We start from the raw sequence: 15,293 nt of genomic DNA on the forward strand, positions 1-15,293 counted from the left end.
AAAGGCAATTGACAGTAAATCTGTGGAAAAAATGGTTGTTCTCCTGAGTAATCATGGAAATGCAAATAAAAATCATAATGGAATACTGTTTCATACCAATCAGACTGGCACAAATTTAAGAATATGATAACATTAAGGATTGCCAAGTAAATCAACAGGAATTCTCATATATTGCTTGTGGTCGTGTGAACTGGAATAATTATCTGGAAACCAATTAGACTGCATCAGGTAAGGTTGAAGATTCTAGTACCCGAAGACCTAATAATTCAGCTTCTGGAAATGTATCCTAGAGAAGCTCTCACATATATACATTAAGAGACCTCTATAATAGGGATCAGTAAACTTCTTCTGTAAAGGGCTGGGTGGCAAATATTTTAGGCTTTATGGACTACATGATCTCTAGCACAACGACTCAGCTCTGCTGTGAATGCTTTAGATAATATGTAAATAAATAGGCATTGCTGTGTTCCAGTTAAAGTTTATGGACACTGGGATTTGATTTTCATATAACTTTCATGTGTTACAAAATGTTATTCTTCTTTTGAATTTTTTCAACCATTTAAAAATGTGAAAACCAGTCAGGTGCAGTGGCTCACAGCTGTAATCCCAGCACATTGGGAGGCCGAGGCATGTGGATCACTTGACCTCAGGAGTTCAAGAACAGCCTGGGCAACATGGTGAGACCCCACCTTTACAAAAACACAAAAAATTAGCCAGGCATGGTGGCACAAACCTGTAGTCCCAGCTACTCGGGTGGCTAAGGTGGGAGGATGGCTTGAGCCCAGGAGGTCGAGACTGCAGTGAGCTGAGATTTGGCCACTGTACTCCAGCCTGGGTGACACGGCAATGCCATGTCTCAAAAAAAAAAGTAGAAACCATTCTTAGCTCATGGACCACAGCACACAAAAATAGGTGGCAGGCTTGATTTGGTCCACTGGTTGTAATTTGCCAACCCCTCTTCTATAAGAATGTTTTCATCAGTCTTGTTTGGTAGCAAAATAATAGATACAACCTAAGTCTTCTTTCTGTGAGTGAATAAATTTTTTTATTTTTTTGAGACAGAGTCTTGCTCTGTTGCCAGGCTAGAGTGCAGTGGCATGATCTCCGCTTACTGCAACCTCTGCCTCCCATGTTCAAGCGATTCCCCTACCTCAGCCTCCTGAATAGCTGGGACTACAGGTGTGTGCCACCACGCCCGGCTAATTTTTTGCATTTTAGTAGAGATGGGATTTCACCATGTTGGCCAGGCTGGTCTTGAACTCCTGACCTCGTGATCTGCCCACCTCGGCCTCCCAAACTGCTGGGATTAGAGGCATGAGTCACCACACCTGGCCGAGTGAATAAATTTTAAAATGATGCTATAGGCTGGGCGGGGTGGCTCATGCCTGTAATCCCAGCACTTTGGGAGGCCGAGGCGGGCAGATCATGAGGTCAGGAGATCGAGACCATCCTGGCTAACAAGGTGAAACCCCGTCTCTACTAAAAATACAAAAAATTAGCAGGGCATGGTGGCGGGCACCTGTAGTCCCAACTCCTCGGGAGGCTGAGGCAGGAGAATGACGTGAACCTGGGAGGCGGAGCTTGCAGCGAGCAGAGATCACGTCACTGCACTCTAAGCTGGGCGACAGCAAGACTCCATCTCAAAAAAAAATGATGCTATATTCAGGCAGGGAATACTATCTAGCAGTTACATGAATTAGCATGGTAAATAGAAAAAATATAATTTTGAGTCAAAACTAACAAAAACCATAACGTTGCAGGAGAATATTATAATTGTAATATGATGCAATTTAAATAAAATTTTAAACCCTGGGAAAGAATATTGCGCATTGTTTGTGGATATATACGTATGTGGAAAATTATTTTTTAAACTCACAGAAACTGAAATTTGTGGAGAAAGGAAGCCAGGAGAGGTACACAGAGTCTAAGATATATGTACAATGTTATTATTTTTTCAAAGTTTGAGGCAAATTGGGTAAGTAAATAAGATTATGTGGTTTTCCTTATAGTCTCTATACTTGCTTATATGTTTGAAATATTTCATAATTTTAAAATTATTCAAGATACTAGTTTGCATAATATTAACTTGGTACAAAGTGCACATCTTGGTTTGGAAGAAAGTTTGGAGAAGTAAACAGAACTCTAAACTTAGGACATCTTAGTCCTAAACCCCAGGCTCTATCAGGAACTAGCAGAATGTAACCTCAGATACTTCTTTTAGCATCTTTGTATCAAATAGAGGAAGTCCTATTTGATTCACAGTGTGTCACCTGTTTGAAAGCCTTCTGAGAAGCATAAAACACTCTAAAAATCCAAGAAGGTATTCTTTTTTTTCAAAACACACACACACACACACACACACACACACACACACACACACACCCCTCATTTTAAATCTTTTTCATTGTGAAATACGGCCCACATACAGCAAAGTACATAAAACATTGACATTATCATAAAGTGAAACCATGTAGCCACAACCCAGATCTAGAATACTGCCAGCTCCTAGAAATCCCGAGTGCCCCCACCAACCTTGGCAATCACTTCCTTGCTTTTTTCCCCCAAGGTGGTATCTTTTTTATTTTTTTAATTAAGATGGAGTCTTAATCTGTCACCCAGGCTGGAGTGCAATGGCACAATCTCGGCTCATGGCAACCTCCGCCTCCCAGGTTCAAGCGATTCTCCTGCCTCAGCCTCCCGAGTAGCTGGGATTACAGGTGCGTGTCACCACACCTGGCTAATTTTTGTATTTTTAGTAGAGACAGGGTTTCACTATGTTGGTTAGGCTGGCCTCAAACTCCTGACTTCAAGTGATTCGCCCTCCTCAGCCTCCCAAAGTGCTGGGATTACAGGCATGAGCCACCGCACCCGGCCAAGGCAGTGTTTTTGTTTGTAGCCCTTAGAATTTCCGAGTGCCCCCCAAACCCTGGCAATCCCTTCTTTGCTTTTCTCCCCTCAAGATGGTATCTTTGTTTGTTTGTTTGTTTCAAGGTAATATTCTTGCTAACTTTTGCTGGGACCAGAATTCTTACACTATGTCAACACAAAGATATTTGGAATGTCTGTGGGCTCAGGGAGAAGGGATTGGGAAGTTCCTGGCTTGATTTTTGCTGAGCACTTCCTTTGTTTTTTTTTTTTTTTTTCACTAAAAGGAAGTCCCAGACTTATGGTGTGCCATAAATAGCAGTACAGCCTGCCACACACTTGAGTTTGTAATGTGTAGTAGGCACTGTGTTGGGGATTGTGTAAACTTATCTCATTTAATCCCTAAAACAGCCCTGTGAGATAAGAAAATGGAGGTTTTTCTAAGGTCAAAGAGCCAAAGGGAAAGGTAAAGGAAAGAAAAGTTGTACTTAATTCATAAATATTCAAGTCTAATGTAATTTATTTAAAATTTTTTCAAGGTAAAATGCTCAAAGGATAGCTCAATGTGACTGATTTTTTCATTTCATTTTGGCTCTTCGAAGTATTTATAGAATTGCCATTTATTTTACCTCTGTAGAACTTAAACTTTTTTTTTCTTGGATCAAAGAATTTTGGACACATTTAGGTTTCCCTAAAATATATTTTATATATAAAAGACTATACAAACTCTATGTATATGTTTTATTTGCATACATATAGTCATATGTAGAGTCATGTATATAGTCAGCCATACTAGAAATCTGCCAGTGTAGGTAATGAATGTTCAGTTGACAAAAGGTGGAATAGTTTGGCTGCTTTACTCTTTGGGCTCATCTAAACATGTATGCCACAAACTCAGGATAAAAGCAAAGCCTCATCTGAATTGTGAAAATAGATAGTCCAATCTAACCTGGGAAGATTGCTTGCCTGCAGTAAATGGCCATCAGTCTAAGAGAATGCTCAGAAAGACCCTTCTAAAAATAAAAGCAGCTGACCTAATGGAGAAAAGAGACATCATTGGACATTTTGACTATGGTTTTATTTCACTAAATTGCTGAGTATATGCTGAGTTAGAAAAAATAACATTCAATATATAGTTTCCAAGTGCCTGCTCTGTCTAAGGCGCTATGTGGGGGAGGTCCAGGGGACACAAAAATGAGTGAGCTGTCACCCCAACCATTAGGGAGGTTATAGTCTAGTGAGGGGTAAAGATAAAACATAACACAGATAACTACTTCTATGAGGCAATGTGCGATAAGAATTACGAGAAAGAAGCAGATTGGAAATGAGCCAATAGTTATTTGAGTACTTTTTATGAGCCAGGTATGTTTCAAATGTCATCTTATTTCAATCTTACAATAATGTGAGGAGGTAGGTCTTACGTCTAATTCAAGGAACTGGGGAAGCACAAAGAACTTACCCAGGACCACATTAGTAAATGGCACACTGAGATTCAAATCCAGATACATCCTGCCCAAAAGCACTGTTTCTAACAACTCCAAAGGCTTAAGGGCCATATGATCTACCAAAAGGGGGTCCTTTACTAACCATGTATCTCAGAATGACGAGAAAGGACCAAGGAGGATAAAACATTCTATGATGACTTCAGACATCATCATGTGTGCCATCCAAGGAGGGCGACCTGGAGTTATTTTCTCAGTCTAGAATATGACACATTTCGGCTGGAAAACATGAAGCAAGATCTGATCAACAGGCATTTTCCTGCATCTGCCATCAGCTTCAAACTCTGCTTTAAAAAGACACAAATGATAGTTTTTCATGTGATTACGAGCACGCTGGATATGTTTTCATAAAATAGAATGGAAAAACCCAACTCAGCCTTCCTGTATAAATTGTAGGGGTCCATTTTCATTTTCATTCTTATATAAGTGGTCATTTTGATTATTAATTTTCTTTTTGTTCAGGCGATTGTGCGGCCTGAGTGTCCTTCTCTGTTCAATTGCTTGCCTCCACTTGAATACCTGTTCTAGGTTTCTCGAGAGCTACCAACACTGTCATCATTATTTTGCAAGGCAAATGAACATAAATATAGATTTTCATCATGTATAGAATCAACTAACAATCAGCAAAAGTTATATGAGTTGTGTGGTATAGAAGGGATGCCAGAAGATTAGCCCAGAAAGGACAACTCAGCACTCCGGTGTAACTTCAGTTCTGCCAGTAAGCCACTAGGCTGACTGTGTTGCCTCCTGGAAGCGTCTCTGTTTCCAAGCAGGCAATGACTAATGACGCTTGTCACCTGTTGTCTTCCATGAAGTGCTAATAGAGTTTAATGAAAGATAACACCATTTCTCAAAATGGTATAAACCATAGTAGAAATTAAAATAATAGGAAATAATCTCACCCAAGTTTTGCCTTGCACAGATTTGCTTGGCTTTGTGAAAGCTGGCTTTATGACAAGATTTGAGATTTTAGTCAAGATAACTACAATTTTAGCTTTTCCATGATGTTAAACATAGCTAAAATTCTAATGTCTGGGATCTCTGTTTCTATTTTGATGAGAACCAATATAAACATTAAAAGATCAAAAGCAACAATAATGTTGAGTGGTAACAGATGCATAAGCTGGTGAAATAGTGTGGGACAGCTGTATGTCTCTCAAACAATTCCAATGTACTAGGTGCTAATAAGACTTCTACAGTATGAAACCTTTACTCTCTACACTATGCATGATATAATGGATGAGGGGTTTGTATGTAGTCTGATTTTCATGAGTTATCTCAAGCCAGTAGGTTTTAAAAATCTCTAGTCACTTACAAGTATAACTCTCTAAATACTTGAGCCCTGAGGAAAAAGTGAGAGTTCCCAGTGAAATTGAGGGACCATAGTGGATCTTAACAGTGTGGTGTGCTTTGGTTAAACACACCGTCTATATGCTCTTAATTTGTGTGTAATGATCTGGTGAATTGTCAATCTGTCCTTTTTAAGGAGCATGTAAGAAAATAAGATGTACATAAATGTGCACTGGTAAAATATGGCCTCATGTTCTCATTTTGAAACTGTTTTCACTGCACAGTGAGAATAAAAGTATGTGAGAGTTGATCTTTGAAGTCAATGGCGCTAAGGTTAATATGACAAGCAAATATGTGATTCACACACCCTTCCTCAGAAATGAGTAAAATGTGATCAAATGTTTCATTTTCTAAATATTTCATTTTCTTCAATGTATTTTTCACCATCTGGAATTACCTCATTTATTTGTATCCTTTTTTTTTTTTTTTTTGAGATGGAGTCTGACTCTGTTGCCCAGGCTGGAGTGCAGTGGTGCAATCTTGGCTTGCTGTAGCCTCTGCCTCCCGGGTTCAAGCTATTCTTCTGCCTCAGCCTCCCGAGTAGCTGGGATTACAGGTGCGCGCCACCACGCCCACCTAATTTTTGTATTTTTAGTAGAGATGGGGTTTCACCATGTTGGCCAGGCTGGTCTCAAACTCCTGACCTCAGGTGATCTGCCCTCCTCAGCCTCCCAAAGTGTTGTGATTATAGGCGTGAGCCACCGCACTGGGCCTATTTGTATACTTTTAAATTATCTGTCTCTTCCATAGTCAAATGAAACTCCCATGAGGCAAGGGGTGCAGTGTCATGGTCACTGCTGAACCTCTGGTGCCTAGAACATTGCCTGGCATATAAATAAGGGCTCAGTAAATACTTATTAAATAAAGGAATTAATATAAGTTAAAAGCATTCAGTGAACTACTTTAGAAGTGTATTTATATGTTTCTTGACTCAACTTGACTGACGCCTCCACGGACACAATGTCTATCAGCTTAGCTTAATACCTTGTAATGATGGGATCAATACATGTTTAGTGAAGGGGTACAGGTAGAGTACAAAGTTCCAAAAACCATGGTACACTGGTTAGAAACAGTAAATCCTTTGGCATTAGACTTCAGCAACAGATTTGTTTTTTGTTTTTGATGCTCTCTTCTTTTTATTTAAGCATGCTTTTTTTATTGTGATATAATTCATAATGGTGAGATGCACAGATCTCAAGTATATACTTGATGTGTTTTGCAAATGAATATACCCAACACCCACATGTAACTTACATGCTGATCAAGATATAGAGCTTTAAATCATTTCAGAAAGTTCCTCTGTACCATCTTCTAGTCAATTCACGTTCCCCCTTGCCTTTAAGCAATTGCTGTTCTGTTTTCCATCACTACTAGAGTAGCTTTGCTTGTTCTTAAACTTTATATTAATAGAAACACACAATATATATTCTTTCATTTTTGGCTTCTTTTGTGAAATATGTCTGTGAAATTCATCCATGTGGTGCATACCACTACTGTGTTTCTTCTTATTGCTGAGTAATATTCCCTTCTATCAATATATCACAATTTATTCATTCTCCTGTTGATGGACATTTTGATTGTTTCCAGATTGAGACTGTTACAAATAAAGCAATTGTAAATGTTCATATATGAATCTTTGTGGATATATGTCTTAATTTCTCCTGGACAAATATATAGGAGTAGGATTGCTGGGTCACAGTGTAAGTAAGTGGTTTATCTTTTCTTTGGTTTTTTGTTTTGTTTTGTTTTGTTTTGTTTTTGAGACAGAGTCTCGCTCTGTTGCCCAGGCTGGAGTGCAGTGGTGTGATCTCGGCTCACTGCAAGCTCCGCCTCCTGGGTTCACACCATTCTCCTGCCTCAGCCTCTCGAGTAGCTGTGACTACAGGCGGCCGCCACCACACCCGGCTAATTTTTTTGTATTTTTAGTAGAGACGGGGTTTCACTGTGTTAGCCAGGATGGTCTCGAGCTCCTGACCTTGTGGTCCGCCCGCCTCGTCCTCCCAAAGTTCTGGGATTAGAGGTGTGATCCACTGCACCCAGTCGTGTATGTTTATCTTTATAAAAACGTGCCAAATAGTTCTTCAAAAGAAGTACTATTTTACACTCCAACCAACAATGTATGAGAGTTTTAGTTATTCCATATAATTGCCAATATTTGGTATTATCAGTCTTTTAAATTTTAGCCATTCTAGTAGGTGTTGTATTCATTGCACTAACTAGCAGTTTCCTGATGATTAATGACATTATCTTTTCATTTTCTTACTAACCATTTGTATATTTTTTGATGAAGTGTCTGTTTAAGACTTTTGCCCATATTTTCTTCGGGTTCTTCTTTTTATTGTTGAGTTATGAGAGTTCCTGATTTATTCTTGATACAGTTCCTCTTTCTGATATTTGATTATGATTATTTTCTGCAAGTCTCTGGCTTGCCTTTTTTTATTTTTTAGTGGTATCTTTTAATGAGCAGAGTTTGAAATTTTGGTGAAGTCCAATTTATTAACTTTTTAATGGTTTCTGCTTTCTGTGTCTTGTCTTAGAGATCTTTGCTAAGCCCAAGGTTGCAAAATTATTTTCCTATGTTTTCTTTTAGAATTCCTGTCCCAAATTAATTTTTGTGCACTTACAAAAAAGATAACAGTTTTATCTACCTTTGTAGAAGCTCTCAGAAATGCTGGGACTCTATCTATGTAACTCTCCTGGGATCCTGTAATGAAAACTATTTTATTAAAACAAAAGTTTATTGCCTAAAATAAAGGTGATTTTGATTGATGAAACATGCATTTAAATAATTAAATTATTATTTAGTCACTTTATTCGAAAACTGAACACAAAGACAATTCTGAATCATTTCTATTAATGGAGACTAACATGGGCACAGATTATGTGTCTTGGATAATTTCATTATTGTTGTTTATAGTTGCAGGCTTTCTCCTTTGTTTTTATTTCTATGACAATTATATTACCTTTCATTTCATGTGTAAGCATCAATAGTTTAAAGAAGGTAGCCCGGAAACATTTTGGAAGGTGGTCTGATATTGAATTATTTTCCTTCATAATCTAGAACACATAGACTTGACTGAAGATTTTCCTTTTTATTATGTTCTATGTATTGATTGAATTTCAAATCAGTTCATAAAAATTTTCCTTGTTAAAGCTATACAGTATTTGGTTATCTTTAATGTTAAATGAAATCACAGAATAATAGAAAAAGGTTGAGATTAGGATTCTGAGGATCCTTAGTTTGAACGTTGTCTTTCCCCTAACCTGCTTTTATTAACAGTATGAATTTAAGCAAGGTACATAATTCTTTTTTTTTGACACGGAGTCTTGCTATGTCGCTCAGGCTTGAGTGCAGTGGCACAATCTTGGCTCACTGCAAGCTCTGCCTCCCGGGTTCTGGCCATTCTCCTGCCTCAGCCTCCCGAGTAGCTGGGACTACAAGTGCCCACCACCACACCCAGCTAATTTTTTTTGTATTTTTAGTAGAGATGGGGTTTCACCGTGTTAGCCAGGATGGTCTCCATCTCCTGACCTTGTGATCCGCCCGCCTCGTCCTCCCAAAGTGCTGGGATTACAGGAATGAGCCACCAGGCCCAGCTGCAAGGTACATAATTCTTTTGAGCATCAGTTTCCTCAGCTGTAGAATGGGTAATAGCTATGTCAGAATTATTGCAAATACTAAATGCAATCTTGCATGTAAAATACCTGTCAAGTATTTGTTGATTAATAAATATTACACCCTTCCACCACATTTTCTAACTCTTGAGTTATTACCTCTAGGAAAGAATAAATATAATGATACACAAATTCCAGGAATTGAATTTTTCCGTATCAGCCTATACAGTGTTCCTCAGACTAGGATCTAGAACCTCTTGGAGTCTTCAGACAGATTCTAAAGGGTTAGAGGATTCTCTAGAGGATTTTTAGAAATAAATTGTTTTTTATTGGGATGATCATCTTAAAATATTAAAATAGGCAGGGTCTAAAACATCTGAATATTCACCTTATAACTAAATATTGTCATGAGATTTCAACATGAATCTTCATTGTTTGCCATGCCATCTTACTTAGCTAACAGATTGTCAGTGTGACAGTGTTTGTAACTGGCTGCTATTAGGCGGGCATGTCCTGCTATCTAAATGACAGCAATGGCTAGTGTCTGCCACCATGCTTATGTTGAATTACTTGTTAATGAGGTCAAAATTTCTTTTTCTCAGTGATAATACATACAAGAATAACATTTCCAATTACCAAGACTTTACCAAGAAAACCAAGTTTCTTATGGTTTTAATAAATCAATACTTTCATTTCACATAATGAAAATAACACGACTGACTAATGTACTACTTTGTAGGGGCTAATAAGAAATGAACAGGGACAGATTGAATAATGTAAGTGATATATTTGTACCAGGCGAAAGCCAAATGCTTTCAGACACGTTGTACCAATAAAAGTGTAACAGTAATTTGAATATTCTAAAATGAAAACAGGATGGAAAAATAATAAAATTCAACTTATGATTAACTTTGAAATGGTGTGAATGAGTGACTTTTGGTATCTACTAATCACCTTGTGAAATTCTGCCCTCTCAAGCCTCATTCATATGGCAGATGTGGTGCTGAGCCTGTTTGAAAAACCACAAGCTGTGTGATGCCTGTGTCAGAATCGTTTCACTACAGAAACCTGTCTGCCCTGTTTTGAGAGTGAGAGGGAATTTTTGAGGACACAGACTATCTCCATTAATCTTTTTCTCTTTTGCCAACAATTGTTGCAATATTTGCCAAATAGAGTCCCACACAGATATAAATAAAAAGACAGTGAGAAGCCTTGTGTCTTCTTTATCTTCAATGGTCTAACTACAAATTCAAGACTGAAACTTTAAAAATAGCTTTAAAATAGTCTTAATAATTAAAACTAACTTCAGGTAATCTTTCCTATTCCAAATTTCAGCAAAATCTGATTGGATATATATTTAGTGGTGATTTAAATTATACTGTTATATTAACCCCATGCTGCATTAAATGATACAGCTTTAGGCCGGGCGTGGTGGCTCACACCTGTAATCCCAGCACTTTGGGAAGCCAAGGCAGGTGGATCACTTGAGGCCAGGGGTTTGAGACCAGTGTGGCCAACATGGTGAAACCCCGTCTCTACTAAAAATACAAAAATCAGCTGGGTGTGGAGGTGCATGCCTGTAATCCTGGCTACCTGGGAGGGTGAGGCATGAGAATTGCTGGAGGCTGGGAGGCAGAGGTTGCGGTGAGCCTGGGCGACACAGCAAGACTCTGTCTCCAAAAAAAAGAGATATGGCTAATATGTTGGCAAACTCAAACTGCATTATCTTCTGCAATACATTAATAAATTAATGCTGTTAATTTGAATTTTATTGATTTGTACTTTCATGTCGAATTTGTAAATCTGCTTTTGTTTTAGAGCTGTGTAACAGCTATAGGAGAAAGGAGTTTATGCTGTTTTGTGTTTATATTTATTTAAAGAACAATAGAAGGAATTTAAGTAACAGTGGAGATCTTGGGAGAATTCTGTGCTTTAAAAGAGGACATATATAAATCACCTGTGAGAAATTGTGTTTTAGCTCTTTTAACATTACATTGTTCAGTAACGCCCTAACTCTAAAATTAAGTTTTCTTATTATTTCTGTACACATCTGAGCATTTAAAACAACTTACTTTATTTTTATTTTTTTTTTAGTGGCAGGGTTCTCACTCTGTCACCCAGGCTGGAGTGTAGCAGTTTGATCATAGTTCACTGCAGCGTTGAATTCCTGGGCTAAAGCTATCCTCAGCCTCACAAATAGCTAGGACTATAGGAGCATGCCACTGGGCCGAGTGTGTGTGTGTATATATATATATATGCCCAGTATACAGAGTCCCACACAGATATAAATAAAACACAATGAGAAGCCTTGTTTCTTCTTTATCTCCAATGGTCTAACTATAAATTCAAGACTGAAAGTTTAAAAATAGCTTAAAAATCGTGTTAATAATTAAACTAACTTTAGGTAATCTTCAGGTATATACACCCAGTATATACCTCTATATAAATATATAGATATACTGGGTGTATATTTATATATATATAGAGAGAGGTATATACTGGGTGTATATACCTGAAGATATATATATCTAGATATAAATATAGATATATCTAGATATATATTTTATAGATATATCTATATTTATATCTAGATATATAAAATATATATTTATATATCTAGATATATATCTAGCTATAAATATCTAGATATATATCTAGCTATAAATATATATGTATCTAGATATAAATATATAATCTAGATATATCATCTAGATATAATATATATCTAGATTATATATAAATATATAAATATATCTATATAAAATATAATATATATTTCTATTTCTATCTATCTATCTATCTATCTATCTATATAGATAGATAGATATAGATATAGCTATATATAGAGAGAGATAGGGAGGCTGGGGTCTCACTAAGTTTCACAGGTGGTTTTGAACACTTGGTCTCAAGGGGTCTTCCCACCTTGGCCTCACAAAACTCTGGGACCTCACCAGGCCTACGACCATTTATAAAGATTTTTTTCCCCTAATGGATTTATCTCCTGCCAACCTTCAAACATTTCTTTTTCTTGTATGTGCTAAGTCTTTTCCCACTTTTCAGGATGGAAAGAGTTTATAAGTCGTCATCTGGGAATGCAGCCTAACTCTGAAGGCGCATATAGCTTGTAGGGACATCAAGTTCATGACCCTGTAACTCTGATCGTCCTTCTAACTATAGATTCTTCTAACCATGTATCCTTTAATAAACTGATTAGTTGTAAGGTTTTTAAGAGAGAACATGAAAGAATTTTGATATACTTCTACAATCATAAAATTGAACATCAATTTACTGCTTCCTAGCTTTGAAGTCACAAAGCAGAAATAGCTTATTGGAAAGACAGGGCGTTAGAAGAAATATATCAAAGCACATTTTATTTGTAATTGGAAAATTTAACTCAACAGGAATGTCGTTTTTGCCTAATTTTTTTGAGGGGGAAAGAACAGTGTTTCTATTACTTTTCAAAAGCTGTGAAAGAAAAGAATTATAACCACAAACACAGAAAAACATAGGGTTAGCAATAATTCCTGTGGGCTTAACTTTCTGTTCCTCTTTCTGTTTTTGGCTCAGCAATACCAGAAACTTGTATATGATTTCACACTATTTTCTTTTGGTACATCAGAAAATTGGATACCAATTAAAATTTTTCTCAATTACTGATTTTTAGTAGGTTCTTACTTCAAAATATTGTTACAGGAAGGGTTTTACCGACCACAGGAAGGAGAAAAAGCAAAACTCCAGTTGTTGGTAAATGTGCCATATTCCTCATTCAACGTGCCGTTTTAACGCAACACAGGCAAACATTTGCCCTTTACTTTCTTCAATATATGAAATACTGTAACCAAATAAATACCAGAGGCTTTGATCTTTGGCCCTCATCTCACAACGCTCAGTGATATGACTTGAACAGTACGATTTTTGCTGTAGTTAAAAATCAGAATATTTAACACTAACAGTATTTCTTACGAGTAGGTCTGTCCCGTACTTTTGTATCCTAACAGGGTTAGGATGAGAGTGCAGGGAGGTATAAGGACGTACAAGAACGCTTCTCCAGTTCAACTCTAAGTGAACGATGTAACTCCTCAAATCCACCTCTCAGCCTGTTTTTCAGCGTTCCTGTGTTTGGCTGCCAGGGGCGAAAGTAGCGGTCGAGGGAAGACACCTGTGAAGGGGCGTGGCTACTCGCCCGGGTTCCTCCGTCCCTGACCCCAGAGGCGCCTGCGCAGAATGGACAGAGGCGCTGCTCTACGAGAGGGGTGTGGCCGCCCTGTCCAAGGTCCTCAGCCCCCGACCCGACGGGTGCCTATGCACGCCGGCCGGAGATAGTCACGCAGATGCCAGTGGAGTCCACGGCAACTTAGAATGTGGTGCCGACGGCTCCAGAACTGAGTGGCCGAATCGTTGCAAGGACTCTCCCGGAGGGTTGAACTTTGGGTTCACTTCAGCAAAGTCTGTTGGCACAAGGCCCCAATGTCACCGGCGAAATATCGGTGAAAACTTCCATGTTTGGGGGAAGACCCCTGCCCGACCTAGTGACCTAGCGGGCCAACCGCCTCCCCAGCTCTCAGAGAGGCTTCGGAGAGACGCCAAGCGCTCCAGGTTGGCCCTGTCCTCTGCGCTCCACTGCTGCCGCACGGACTGCCAGACTCCCGGCATGCTCTGTGGACTGAAGTCCGCGGCACGAGAACTCAAAGCCCCGGGGCCTGGGTCCCACGCAGGGTCCCTTACCCAGGGTGCCCCGGGCGCTCATTTGCATGTCCCACCCAACAGGTAAACCTGACAGATCAGTCGCGGCCAGGTACGGCCTGGCGGTCAGAGGACCAAACTTACGAGCCTTGTGATGAGTTCCGTTGCGTGAAATTCTCCTAAAGGCTCCAAGATGGACAGGAAAGAGCGCGATTCGGTTACCGTAACTAAACAAGTGAGAAACTCCCGTGCCTTATAAGACCTGGGGACAGATTTAGTTGCGTGCTCGCTTCGGCAGCACATATACTAAAATTGGAACGATACAGAGAAGATTAGCATGGCCCCTGCGCAAGGATGACACGCAAATTCGTGAAGCGTTCCATATTTTGCGCGGTTCAACGACCTTCGTTGAGCAAGATACGGTGGTGTTCGTAGAGGTTGCTCAAGATCTCTCCGGGCCTGCATTTTCCTGCTCGCGAGCTTGGCCCAGTAGACACCTACGATGCTGTCCGGGCTTCCCACCAGTCCTGTCGCACAGTGGGCACACTTCCTCGACAGCCTCCATCTTCGAGGCGCCTAGTTACGTTACTATTAAGTTACCTAGGTGATCCTCGTATCTGCGTCCAAATACTTGTTTTCATTGATTAAAATATGCTTTCAGGCTGGGCAATGAACATTCCTCCTAATCAAATTTCCCATCACAGAATCTGTCCGATTTATGTAAACCGGCCCTTTCTAAGTACTTCTTAGAGGATACATGAAAACAGAAGACTCGTGAAAACAGATCCAGATGGGCTTGCTACTTGTGGCCAGTATTCAAATGGGTCCTGGAGCTCTTGAATCTATAGGCAAAGGCCAACATTGATTTCCGATAATACCAGCCCTTAGTAACATTCCTTTCCTTTGTGCAGCTCGCAGTCTAAGAGAAAGGGTGTAAGCACTCAGGTCTAAGATGATGGAGAATGGCACAAAGTAGGCTCAAGAAATGAGCGCTAATGTTTCCTTCCTTTAGGAGAGATTTATTAGGTTAGGAAAGATTTAGTAAGGATTTATTGGACAATTCATATGCCAGTTGGTCTTCTATTGAACAAAAGCCAAACAAGCTGGGGCTCTGGAGTTTGTGTTGTTTGGTGAGACAAGACCGTAAGTCTACTTCAGAATGAAAAGTTCAATGAAGAAGCCACAAGGTGACCTTTTTCCATTTCCAAAATGCGTATTAACGATCTATTCGCACACAACATTCCTCGGGTGACTCTGCTTCGTTCCCACTTCATAGAT

General features: G+C 39.1%; 1 non-coding gene across 1 annotated transcript; it reads left to right on the forward strand.

The window, feature by feature from the left end:
* The first annotated feature begins 14,297 nt into the window (after positions 1-14,297).
* Positions 14,298-14,404, forward strand: LOC112437140 (U6 spliceosomal RNA). Its single transcript, XR_003025790.1, has one exon. It is a non-coding gene; the product is annotated as a U6 spliceosomal RNA (small nuclear RNA).
* Positions 14,405-15,293: the final 889 nt, after the last annotated feature.

Source organism: Pan paniscus, chromosome 15 (assembly GCF_029289425.2).
Source record: "Pan paniscus chromosome 15, NHGRI_mPanPan1-v2.0_pri, whole genome shotgun sequence".
In the NCBI taxonomy this organism is placed as follows: domain Eukaryota; kingdom Metazoa; phylum Chordata; class Mammalia; order Primates; family Hominidae; genus Pan; species Pan paniscus.